Raw genomic sequence first — 12,621 nt, forward strand, 5'->3', positions numbered from 1 at the left:
ATGCCGCGGAGCGGCTGGGCCCGTGAGCCATGGCCGCTGGGCCTGCGCGTCCGGAGCCTGTGCTCCGCGGCGGGAGAGGCCACGGCAGTGAGAGGCCCGCGTACCGCAAAAAAAAAAAAAAAAAGTAAGTATTCCCTCGCACACCTATTCCCCCCAGGCACCCACTGTAATCACAGTTACCAGTTTCCAATGCTGCCCAGCTTTGGCACCCAGAGAGAACCACTATGCTCAGTAGAATTGCAACAGAGATGCTGGCTCCTGACACAGCAGCTCGGGGCAGCTCAGATGGTGGAGTTTGTTAACATATAACACCTCCTACTGACTCTCAGGGGCTAGGAGGTCACGGCATGTGGGAAAATGAGCCAGAGAAAACTGGGAATTAATGAGAAGGTGGCCTTATTTCTACCCATAGACTGGTGTGCCCTGGGAAAATTCAGTGTACTACTATTATAGAAATGGCATATGTTCTCAGATGAAAGTTTAAAAATACAGCTAAGTATATCTTCTTATGTAAGTACAGATATATACATGTGTATATATATATATATACACACACACATATATATGTGCACTTTCACATGTATATATGAATATATATTTGATGCAGTTCTTCCCTGCAATATGGACCCAAGAATTAGCAAACAATGTCTCCATGAGAGAAAAGCTGAGATTCCTAAAGTCACCAGGAGCCTGATCCCACAAGGTCAGCTGGAACCACGAGAGGGAACAACCACCGCAGAGTGGCAGCCAGGCTGGACAAGCACACCCCAGCCCCTGGCACTGGCCCAATGTGCATTCATAAAGCACATGTGCTGCTTGACCGTCTCAGTTGACACCTAGCATAATTATTGCATCTTGCTCCAGTCGCAAAAAATGTCCCAAGTTTGTCAATAAATTATATGACCACACTAAATACAATTCTTCTATGCTTCATCTTCCCCAGCACAGCTCCTTCAGGGGGTTGGAATGATTATGGACCTCTGAGTTAGGGCAGGCTTAGGAGTCTAGCAGCTTACGTACCCAAAGCTCTAACTACTTTCTCTCCCTGGGGCCTCTCCTGTCTAGCAGTTCCCTATTTCTGGGGTCCTTGAACATAAAAGGGCTACCTCCAGTCCAGACAATGAAACTCCCTGCCCTCCCTTCAAAGACTGGTTGTCCTAAATCCCTATATCCCCTTTCTTCAAAGGCCTGCACTCAGTAACACTAAGGGAAGTTACTGCTGAGAAGGGTAATTTCTCAGGATAGTTCTTTTGGGTCCCATCAAATCCCTAGCATGTCATCTGTAACACAAGAAAAAGAAGAAAATAAAACTCCACCATTACCCTCAACTAGAAATTTCCAGTGGTTACTATTATTAAAACATCTTCTTCTGGATATATATGTAAAGTCTTTTATTAGAGCTAGCAGTTTTTCATCTGATTTGTGTAATTTTTCCAGGTAAACAATCATGATTTGCAACTATTAACTATGTTGACACCCTTCCAATATTTATTTATTTAATCTTTTAAATATTCTTATTTTAGAGTCTAAAACTTCTAGGATAAAATTAAATAATAACAGTGATAGCTGTCTTGTTTTCTTCCTGACTTTAGTAGAATGCCTCTAGTATTCTACCATAAAAACTGATGTGTGCTATTGGTTTAGGACAGGAATTTGTGTGAAGGGACTATCGTCCTATTCTAAGTTTACCAATTACTTTGGTTGTAATTTATAGAATAAATTGTTAGTTTCTTGATTTTCACTTTTGTCCAGATAAATGGCACTGGAACTAGACATTTGCTAGGGAATACTACTACTAATTTCACAGCATTGTTGCATTAACTTATCACATTGCCTAGAATGTAGCAATTGCTCAATGAATGCATTATTATAGCTATTGTTAATAATAATTATTCTTCTATCCTTCAGTAGGATCATAGTGAAAAATCTCCTTAGAACGGATTTTGAAGAGTTAAAAGTGTTAAATGTAAGGCTATCTAATGGTCATTCTAAGGTCACTGTGCTCTTTTCTTTAAGGGTGGTAGGGTGACCAACTTTCCTAGGTTGCCAGGATTGACGGGTTTCCAGGGATGAGGGCTAGATGTACATTTCTGATTGTCTGGTATACCCTTCACCTAAGGTTGCCCGGGGTCATCTCAAATTCAGTAGGTTCAAAACCAGACTCATCATTTGAGCTTTCAAATATGATTCTTTTTCTGTTTTTTCCATCTCTGCCAGGACTAGTACCAACCAACCAGTAGAAACCAATTTAGCCTGAGCTTAAATATCAGAGTTATCTCACTCCCTTCTCCCATCTGGCCAACGCACAGGCCCAGCTGATTCTAACACTGTGCTATGCTCACCTCAGCAGAGCATGCCCACTGTCACCTCCCATCAGGCCTCCTCACACTTCACTTGTATTGCAGGGCTTTATTAACTCAGCACCCCGAGATTAGGCTGTGTCCCACCTGATCCTCCTCTACGTTGCTGCTTACGTCTTCCTACAGCTAAAATCGAATCACAGCAGTTCCCAGATTAGTGGTTCTCAACTGGGATGTCTCCCCAAATTGCCCTGGAGTTTTGAAAAACTGAACTGCAAATGAGACTTACTTAGTCTCTGGCACTGGGGCAAGGGCCTGTGTACTTTGAGAAAGCTCCTCATGGGATTCTGATGATTAAGAGTCATTGCTGTAATGGAACCTCAACGCCTAGTGAAAACACCTCAGATTTATTATTGTGATATTTAAGGCACTAACTTTTGCTTTGAGCCTTATCTCCTCTATTCCTTACATATCCCAAAGTCTGGCGCAAACTGACTACAACAGTTACTGCTTCCTGAATGCCTCCTGATGTGTCATACCTTTCATTAGTCTGGTTTTGTTAACAGGAATACCCTTTCTTCTCCATCTCTGTTTCTCTCAATTATGCCTTTTCTTCAAGGGCAAGCTTAAATGAGACTAATTTAGATAAAAATACATTTAAAGCACTTAGAATAGCTCTTGAGTGATAATAAGCCCTCATAAATACTAGTGGATGTTGTTATTATGATGACATAAATTAAAAAATTCTACCTCCATGAATCCTTACCTTCCCCTAAGTCAAAACTACTCTCTCCTTCTTTTTTGTTTCCATTGCCCTTTGTTTCTACTCCTTTTAGGGTACGTGTCAGATTCTATTTCATTTTCCAGTTATTTTTGTACCAGCCTCACCTCTCCTGGTAAGTGCAACCTTGTTGATGAACTCTGTGTTGGTCAAGGACCACATCATATTCAAAACCCTATAGTCGGGGCTTCCCAGGTGGCGCAGTGGTTAGGAATCCGCCTGCCAATGCAGGGGACATGGGTTCGAGCCCTGATCCGGGAGGATCCCACATGCCGCGGAGCAACTAAGCCCATGAGCCACCACTGCTGAGCTGGCGTGCCTAGAGCCCGTGCTCTGCAGCAAGAGAGGTCACCGCAATGAGAGGCCCGCACACCGCAATAAAGAGTAGCCCCTGCTCCCGCGACTATAGAAAGCCCGTGGGCAGCAATGAAGATCCAACGCAGCCAAAATAAATAAATAAAATTTATAAAAACAAACAAACAAAACCCCTATAGTCCCACTTAGTCTTGCTCACAGTTATATTCTCAACAAATTTCTACTCTTTTAAATTGAGTTCTAAATGATCCACGTTAATTGCCAATCCAGCCAGAACCAGATGTTAAGGGGCATTTCCAGTCTTCATGCCCAGCATGTTTTGTCTCAGAGCTGAGCAGGGGAGAAGCCTGACTAAGAGCCCTGTAAATTAAAAGTGGCAAGAGAATTTCCAATCAGAGCTGGGAGAAGAAGACATTAACATTGGTTGAGTACATACCGTCTGCCAGGACACTATGGTCTGTTTGCCCTTGGAACAGCTGTGCAGTGTGGAGCTGCTCCTGCCTTGTCATGTACTCTTCCCTCCTGCTGTTTGCTTAATGTAACATTTACGTCTGACATTTGCTTAGCGCACCTCCCCAGTTGTTTCTGAGCCCGGTAAAGAGGACAGTTCACTGGGTGGTAACGCCAGGTACTCAGATTTTCCTCTGAGAATTCAGGACCAGAGCTCTCGAGCAAGGGCAGAATTTGTGACTGGTGTGTTAGCAGTGCTCTTTTGAAAAGCGTAACATACTGTTAAAAGTCAAAATATCTATAATTTGTCCTTACTGTCAGCTAGGTGGCTATTTAAATCGTTTTCGAAGGATGAGTTTCAAAGAGCAGTGGCTTTACCCAAATCCACACTCCTGGGAGGGGGTGACAGTATTGGCCCATGGCATTATGTCCCTGTGAACAGTACCAGAAATGTAGATCCAACTCGCTGGAACAAGGACAAGAGTGGCTCTCTGGGCACATGCTCCCACGTTGGAAGGTGACTAGCACTGTGCATAGGGTGGCCATAAACTTACTATTCAAACTGGGACGTTCCAAACAACAGAGTAAATTGGGGCTATCCAGGCAAACTGGGACCTTTGCTCTCAGAGCATGGATCATCCCATGGGAAATGGAGTCGAGGCAGCCTCTCTTTTCAACAACAGATAAGTGCCAAAAGAGAAGGTGTGAATCCTGAGAGCAAGTACAAAGATCCTCTGGATGTGCCGGATTAATCTTGAAGTGACCGAACTATTCAGTAAGTCTCTGTACTGTGACCTAACGTTAAGAGCAGGCTTCTCAATTAAAAGAGCAAGTCATGCATTGGGTCGGCTGAGGAGAGTCAGGCCTCTTCTTGTAAACACCGCCCTCCGCCCTGTGACAATGGGGAGGCATGGACTCTGCCTGTACACTGAAGCTAACACCTGACCTGTGGGTGTCAGTGGGGGGCGCTCGTCACACTGACTGCATCCCATTTTCTGGACTCTCCAGCCAAGTGGTCATCCTAGGGCCTCTCCAAATCCTGACTTCATCTTCAAGGCTCAGTCAGAGGTGAACTGCTCTAGTAAGTATTCTCACTGTCCTTCAAAGGCCATCACTTTCCACTTCCTCAGAACTGCAGTACCTTCTCTACTACAGATTTTGAGATTTAAGGGGAAATGCATCACCAGCCCAACTAGAAGGCACCTCTACTTATTCTTAACCCCTGTCACATTGAGAAGTTGTTCAGTCCAGTTGTTCCACCCTTGGTATATACAGCTGTGCATGGGTAAGTGTTCTTGTACGTGGACTGTTCTGTCTTCCCAAATTGACTGGGAAAATGAACCATTGTCCCTCCTCCACGCACATGACTCAATTATCAATGAATATTTGTTGATTTTGAGAAGCTTATTTTGTATGTAGAACCATCCTGGGTTTGTTCCAAATGGAAGAGCTATTAACTTCAGCAAAAATTACCTGAGCTTTCCCTTATTTCTCAACACATTACCAAAAAGCCCTATCCTAATCTGGTATGGATAATCAGACTGCTTAGAGACACAGGGGCATGGAGTCAATATTTTAGCCGGCAGGGTGATGCTGACAGCCTGAAGTATGCAGTGGAAATGGTATAATCAGTAGAAGCTTTAAAATCCATCAGATCAGAATTGGGGTCCTGGGTCTGATTCTTACTATGGGGCTTTGGGATTCACTTCTTTTCTGAGCAGCAGTTATTTCTAAAATACTAATAATAACATCTGTTTTGCAGGGCTGGTGTGAGGATTAAATGAGATAACATATAAGAAAGCACTTAGCATGAGGCCTAGAACAGAGTAAGTGCTCAGTAAATGTTAGATAATCCTCAAGCTGAATGGGCTCCCTATGTTGTTTTAGGGGATGCCAAATCCTGTAAGCCTAGGACAGAAGATGAGAGTGGTTGTAAGAAAAAAGGAATAAAGAATCTCAGTGATTATACCTGATGCCAGATGCCTGGAAAGGAGTGTGGTAAAGAAACAATAATCCTGGAGTTTGGATTGGCTTCTCTGGAACCTTTCACTTTAAATGTAATCAATTGTAAATTGTATCCTCAGCCTGAAAATATTTCAGCAAATTTGAGAAACTACAGAAAAGCATTTCCCAAAGTTTGGTCCATGGAACGCCAGTCCTAAGAGATAATTCATGAAAAATGGTTCTGATGTCAAGTGCGTTTCTTAAATACTGCATTCTGTATCACCCTCTTGGATATGGCCATGCACATTAACATATTAGAGACTATGAAAACTCTGCATTAAATAAAACTGTTTCGTTTTGTTAAACTTATTTGACCACGAAACACTTTCCACGTGACATTTGTTTACATTGACTTTACTATTCCAAAAACAAATTTTAGGAAATACTGCTTTAAAATGGTGGCTCTCAAACTTTAGCATGCATCAGAATCACCCTGGTGGGCTTGTTAAAATACAAATAGCTGGGACACACCCTCAGCATTTCTGAGTCAGTAGGTCTGGGGTGGGGGCCAACAATTTATATTTCTAACAAGTTTCTAGGTGATGCTCATGTTACTGGTCTAGGGACTACACTTTGAGAACTACTGTTATAGAATACAGAAATTCCACCAGGCTCTCTCATGTTACTTCCTAGAACAATGCTTCTCAAACTTGAATGTGCACACCAATCACATTGTATTGTTTTACAAATAGAGATTCTGATCAGTAGATCTGGGGTGTGGTCTGAGATTCTTCATTAAAAGACAAGGATGCTGTTGGTCCATGGACCCAACTTTGAGAAGTGAACCAATAGAACGTGATACTGCCCAAGCTCTTTTGCTCTCCAAGTAATGAGGCATCCTTCTATCAACACTTCTGGTAAGTATTTCTGTAAATTCCAAGTTAACCAGAAAAGTAAACTGATTTCCTTTGTCTATCTGGACAAACACTTACAAAATTTCACAGAGGATTTGTGTGGAGCAAGTTTTCTGCTGACATTATCAGGCTAACATAGACTTGAGTAAGAGTCTGTAATCTTTTCTTCGTCTGATTTACCGTAAACCTTATAGTCATCTGAATGAAAGCTTGTATTCATTAGCTGTGGGTGACAGTGACCCAGCATAACAATGATTCAAATAAGATTTCTCTCTCACAGAGAAGTCCAAGATGATGTTACTAGTTCTACTCTAGGAAATCATCAAGGGCCCAGGCTCCTTCTGTTTTGGTGGCTTCTCATCCCTAGAGTGTTACCCTTATTTGCATGGTTCAAGGGCAAGACTCATATGCTGCACTTATTCTTTCTGCTCAGATCTCATTGGCTAGAGTCTAGTCATACAGCTCACATGGCTAGGTTCCCATGTGCAGAGTTAAAAGTTGTATTTCAATGAAAGAAAAAGAAGGGACAATGAATAATCTCTGTGATAGCAATGATACTAATAAATTGTGGAAGGGGAGGGAAAATGGGGGCATGGGGATAGCAATTTGCTTGAGGAACACTCACTTAAGGTATTAAGATATGCTTGTGTGTTACTCTAGACCTGGTGGAAAGTACTGTTGTAAAATACACTTTTTAAATGATTCCTGGTTTATATTTCTTTCTCAACAGTAAAAGAAGATAATTACAAAGACAGTAGATGGTTCAGCAGCAAATCTTTATAAACCCGTTAAATGTGTTTCAAGAGTCCTGCAAGGAACCAATTCCTGTGAATAGCAGCAGTTAACAACATGTTCTTCCATTGGTTTGGATAGTATACAGGAGAGCAGCTTTTCTGGGGGAAATTCTTTGACCATTCAGTTGTAACAACCTGGAATTCAGCCCAATTTGGGCTAGTGGCTTCATTTTTCCAGGACATGCTTAAAGAAATCAAGCTGTGGAACATGCATAGCAATTGTAAGGCACTATTTTGTACAGCACGAGGCTGTAATTTATGGTCAACTCCAGGAGGTACCCTCTTATGCATGGAAAACCTATCCGCCATGAATGGAAAGTCTACTCTGTCCCCATTCCTACTGTACTAGTCCAAGTCCAGAAGGTATGAGGCGAGGCAAATTTTATGCATGGAGAGCTATATTCCAGAATCAAGTTTTTTTGTTTTTACATTTCTTAATTGAAATATAATTGATATATAATGTTTCAGGTGTACAGCATAGTGATTCAGTTTATATATTTATATATAAACACATACATATATTCTTTTTCAGATTCTTTTCTATTATAGGTTATTCCAAGATATTGAATATAGTTCCCTGTGCTATATAGTAGGTCCTTGTTGTTTACCTATTTTATATATATAGTGTGTATCTGCTAATCCCGAACTCTTAATTTATCCCTCCCCCCCTTTCCCCTTTGGTAACCGTAAGTTTGTTTTCTATGTCAGAATGAAGTTGTGGTAATTGACATGTAAATAAAGATTATTATTAAGAGCCTTATTTTTAAAAACCTAAGTGTTGTGATATAAATAACTTTGTCATTTCCTTAAAGAGCCACATTTGAATGATCGCCAATAAAGATAAAGTCAAACTTGTTAGATGGTAAAGAATTTCTTGACACTATTAATGTAGATCCAAAGAACTCATCAGAGGATGAATTAGGAAACATTTTTATTATGCAAAATGAACTGTTCCTTGGTCAATTTCTCACTTCTCTGACTTAATACAATGGCCCACCTTTAAGAAGTCAATCACTGATCTAATTTATTATAAAATGGATGCAGTCTATTGAGAAAATCAGGTCAAAGTGCTTAGCCGTTTTATGAGGGAAAAATCAAACAATGAACAATTATGGGCTATTATGACTGAGAAACAAAATTGACAGGAACAGAACCATATAAATGGAGCCTAATGTGGTTGGCTACCAGCTTGGCCTTAAAGGAAACAGGGTGGTGACATTTTCTTTTTAAAAGGGTACCTTTTTCTAAGGATGTCTTGTCTCTTAAACTTCTGACGACATGAGCTGGAATGCAATCCTCTAGCTGGAACATCTCCTGTCTCCTGAGTGGAAACTTTCTAACTTCCATGCCACTCTTTTTTACTACGAAAAAGCAGATTATGTGTATTTATTTTCTCTAATGAGGTCCACTGGGGATCAGCATCTCCTAGGCAGATTTCCCTAGTGAGGTATGGTTCTACTCCTTCCCAATGCAGCTGGTATCACTTAACAATGTTATTAAGTTGTGAGCAAGCTCCTCAGATCACTGTGGAGAGTGTTCTAAGTAGTGGAAATTCTAGGATTCCTCAGGCCTGACATGTGTCTCTGGTGACCTACGTACCAGAAGTAAGTCTTTCACATACTCCCTTTGAACTGTGATAAAAAGTAGGCTACACAAAAGCTGACAGGTATGGCCTATCAAATCAAATCCCAAACCAGACCCGGATGTTAAAATCCTGAAACAGAGGGGGCTTATCAAGTTAAATTTTACACGTGAGGATAATGAATTCTTAGTGTCCAGAGAAAACCCAGACTTCTGTACTTGGCATGACAATAGTTTCATTAGAAGACAACGCTGGTTAAATAACTTCCTTGTAGGTTAATATTTAACCAATACATAATGCTTACAATGGAAAGAAGCACATTTTTGAAAGCACTCTTCTTCTTTTAAGCCTTTTGGAAGGACACCTGGGATTTATTTAAGTACAAGTTTTAAGCCTTCTTACCATTTATATTAAATACCAAAAGGAATAAATAACATGTGGGAAAATAAGTGTGTGCTTCCTAGCACTTGCCATGTCACTTTTTCTATTGCCCTTCACAGGGTAATATTTTCAGAGGACAATGTTGAATATGTGAGTAGTGACATTTATGTCAGAGTTAAGCCCAAACAGTGACGCTCAATTACCTGATTTCCTGAGGATCTTCCTTACCTTTCACTGGCTCTATGAGAACGGACAGACAATATGTACAATGCACTAATGACTCAATCACACCACCAACCAGTGGCCTGCAGCGTGGAAATGCACCCACAACCTGCCAGCTCAGGAGTCAGGCCCTCCCTCAAGTGGCTGGGAGGCTCAGTGGTTTGCAACATGCATCCCAGCATTGCAACTGAACTTGATTTTCAGCTGTGGGACTTTGGGCAAGTTGCTTAATCTGTTTAAGCCTCAGTTTTTTTCAGCTAAAAAATGGGGTAATACAACACCTGCCTCATAGGGTTGCTGTACAGGGTAAATGGGGTAATTTATGAGTGAAACTCACTTAGCGTGGGGCTTGCCTCCATGAAAGTTAGATTCCCTTGTTGTTACATTTATTACTATGACTACTTTCAACAAAATTAACTAGACCATTGTGATGTGAGAACTCATTTTCTTACCTTTTTAAAATATGACTTAGAAGAAAAGGTAAAGAACAAGAATCTAGTTAAAGGGACCAAACTGAACTAACCTAACCTAGCTCTTACCATTTTACCCCCTCTTTTTAACCCCATCTTTGCCCCACTGCCAAATGGCAGAAAAATGGAGCCTCCATGGACACTTTTTCCAGGATAATTTACAATTTAATATACAGCCCTAGGGACAGTATATCCTCAGTAGGGCCCTCCAGGAACTGGACATGGGGGAGGGAAGATGAGAGGAGGGGACTGCAGAAAATTCTATTCCCAACTTAACAGCCCTGAAGAAAGGGGAAGAGCCTGCAGGTGATAGACGGATAGGCAGAGTGAGTGACATATGATAGGGGCCCTCCCTTGGTACCCATGTACTGCTCTACCCAGCATGCTTTATTCTTTTGGTCAGAAGCCTGAGTGTTTCGCCAAAATCAAGGCAACAGCTGCTTCACTAACTGCTGCCCTCCTACCTGACAATTATTGGCCTGAAATCAATAACCACCCCCAAGAAAGTTATTGAGGTGGTAATGAAAGCCATACAGGATTCCAAATTTTAAGAACTTTCTGGGATACGGATGTGATTTCCCATCGTCTGAATAAATGTTTCTAGAGACAGTGTAGTTGAAACTTGACACTACTATTGGATTTTGAGCAAATCGTTTAACTTCCCTCACTCTCGGTTTCTTCATTTGTAAAATGGAGATAATACATGAAGTCTTCTTAGGGAAATAAATGAGATTATGTACGTGCAGTTATAAAGGTCTCACCAGGAAACAGCTGGCATATGCATACATACTCATACAAAGTGCTAATTGAAGAGAGTTGAGGAGAGGAACTATTTACAATGATATGGGCAGTTTTTCAAGAACATCAACAGGGGATGATGTAGTATCCGAGGGCAGGCAGTGGGGAGGAGGAGCATTCCTGCCTCTCTGCCTGGAAAGGCAATAAGAAGGAGTGTTTACAGGGACCCTGGAGAGGGCTGCCCGACAGAAGCTGTGACTTTCTTAGAGGGATGCAGCCAACCTGTAGAGACTTAGTAAGGAGGGTACCAGAAAAATGAATTCCTGACCTCTTTTACCTCTGTCCTAGGATCGACCTCCTTCCACTATCTCCAAACCTCAAAACTAATTGGAGGCCCATTGAAGCATTCTATACAGGACAGCTTTCTGGGGCCCAGGACAGGATGGAAAAGGTGGGAAAGAGGATCTGAGGTGGAAATGGAAGACAAGTGGAGAACGCTTTCAGGCACACAGTATTTTGCCTGGTGCCTAGGTGGTATGTAATTATAATTATTACAGCAAAGAAAAGAATACACAGACCAGGTTTCAAATTCTAGCTCAACCTTTATGGGGGTGAGTGGCAAATAATCCAAGAATTTTTCAGAAATGTTCAAAGCTTTATAAATGTAAACTTTCTGAACATTTTCAGAAATGTATTTCAGTTGTCTGCTTATTGTCAAGAGGATTTTTCCGATAATATTGCCTTGTATGCTCAGGGGTATGTTTCAAGCACAAGCTTAACTGTATTGCTTCAGCTTTCTGGGAAAAGACCCTAAGTGAGGTCGATCTGGGATTTAATGGTAATTCCACTGACACCCAGTTCATTTGGGTTCCCTTTGTCCTGAAGTGTCATGCTTTTCTAGGGAGTCCTTCTTGGGTCCATTAATGAAACAAGTATTCAATTCAGAGTCTTCAATAAATGCCACGCTGTGTGGAGAATTTACCTTTTCCCAATCCAAATGACAAAAAGACATAATTTATGACAGTGATACAATTTTGCATATAAATAATCTAAAAGCAGGATGTAGCAGTAGTTGGGTAAATTGATATTTAAAAACTCTATTTCTTGTAGGCCAGCAGTCTTTCACAAGAAGGGTCCCTCTCATTTTGACTATAAAATTTCAAAGGACTTTTCAGAAAATCTCCTCTTCAGTCGTTCCGAGTCATTCAAATGTAAATTCTGAAACTGCTGTCTCCCCAGTCACAGAGATAACTGACATTAAAAATGATTTGAAATCAACTACAGAACAGGAAAATGTAAATTTTTAAAAATAATAAACTTCACATATGATGACTTTCTTGAATACCTGTCTTGACAAAAATTAGTGTTTGGCAGGGACCATGACTTTCCCTTTTTGTAAATTTAGTGTTTGTTTTTATCATGTACTCAAAGAATCAAACAAGACATAATGAAAAACCAGTTCTCCCTACAATTCCCTTTCTCAAGAGGCAACCACTTCGAACTCCTTTGGTAGTTTCATTTGGTATTTACCTCCGTATCTGTAAATAACACTCTTACAGTAGTATTGATGTTTCAGCTTTAGATATTATCTATTTTCTCACAACTCTGAAAAGTGAGAATTTAGCTCTTTTACACAGCCTTCATAGAGAATATTTCTCCCCACCACACCCACATCTTCAAACAGAGTTGTAATACATTCTCTGTTAAAGTTATGTTTTGCGTTTTTATTA

This window comes from Physeter macrocephalus, chromosome 16, assembly GCF_002837175.3.
Source record: "Physeter macrocephalus isolate SW-GA chromosome 16, ASM283717v5, whole genome shotgun sequence".
Classification (NCBI taxonomy): domain Eukaryota; kingdom Metazoa; phylum Chordata; class Mammalia; order Artiodactyla; family Physeteridae; genus Physeter; species Physeter macrocephalus.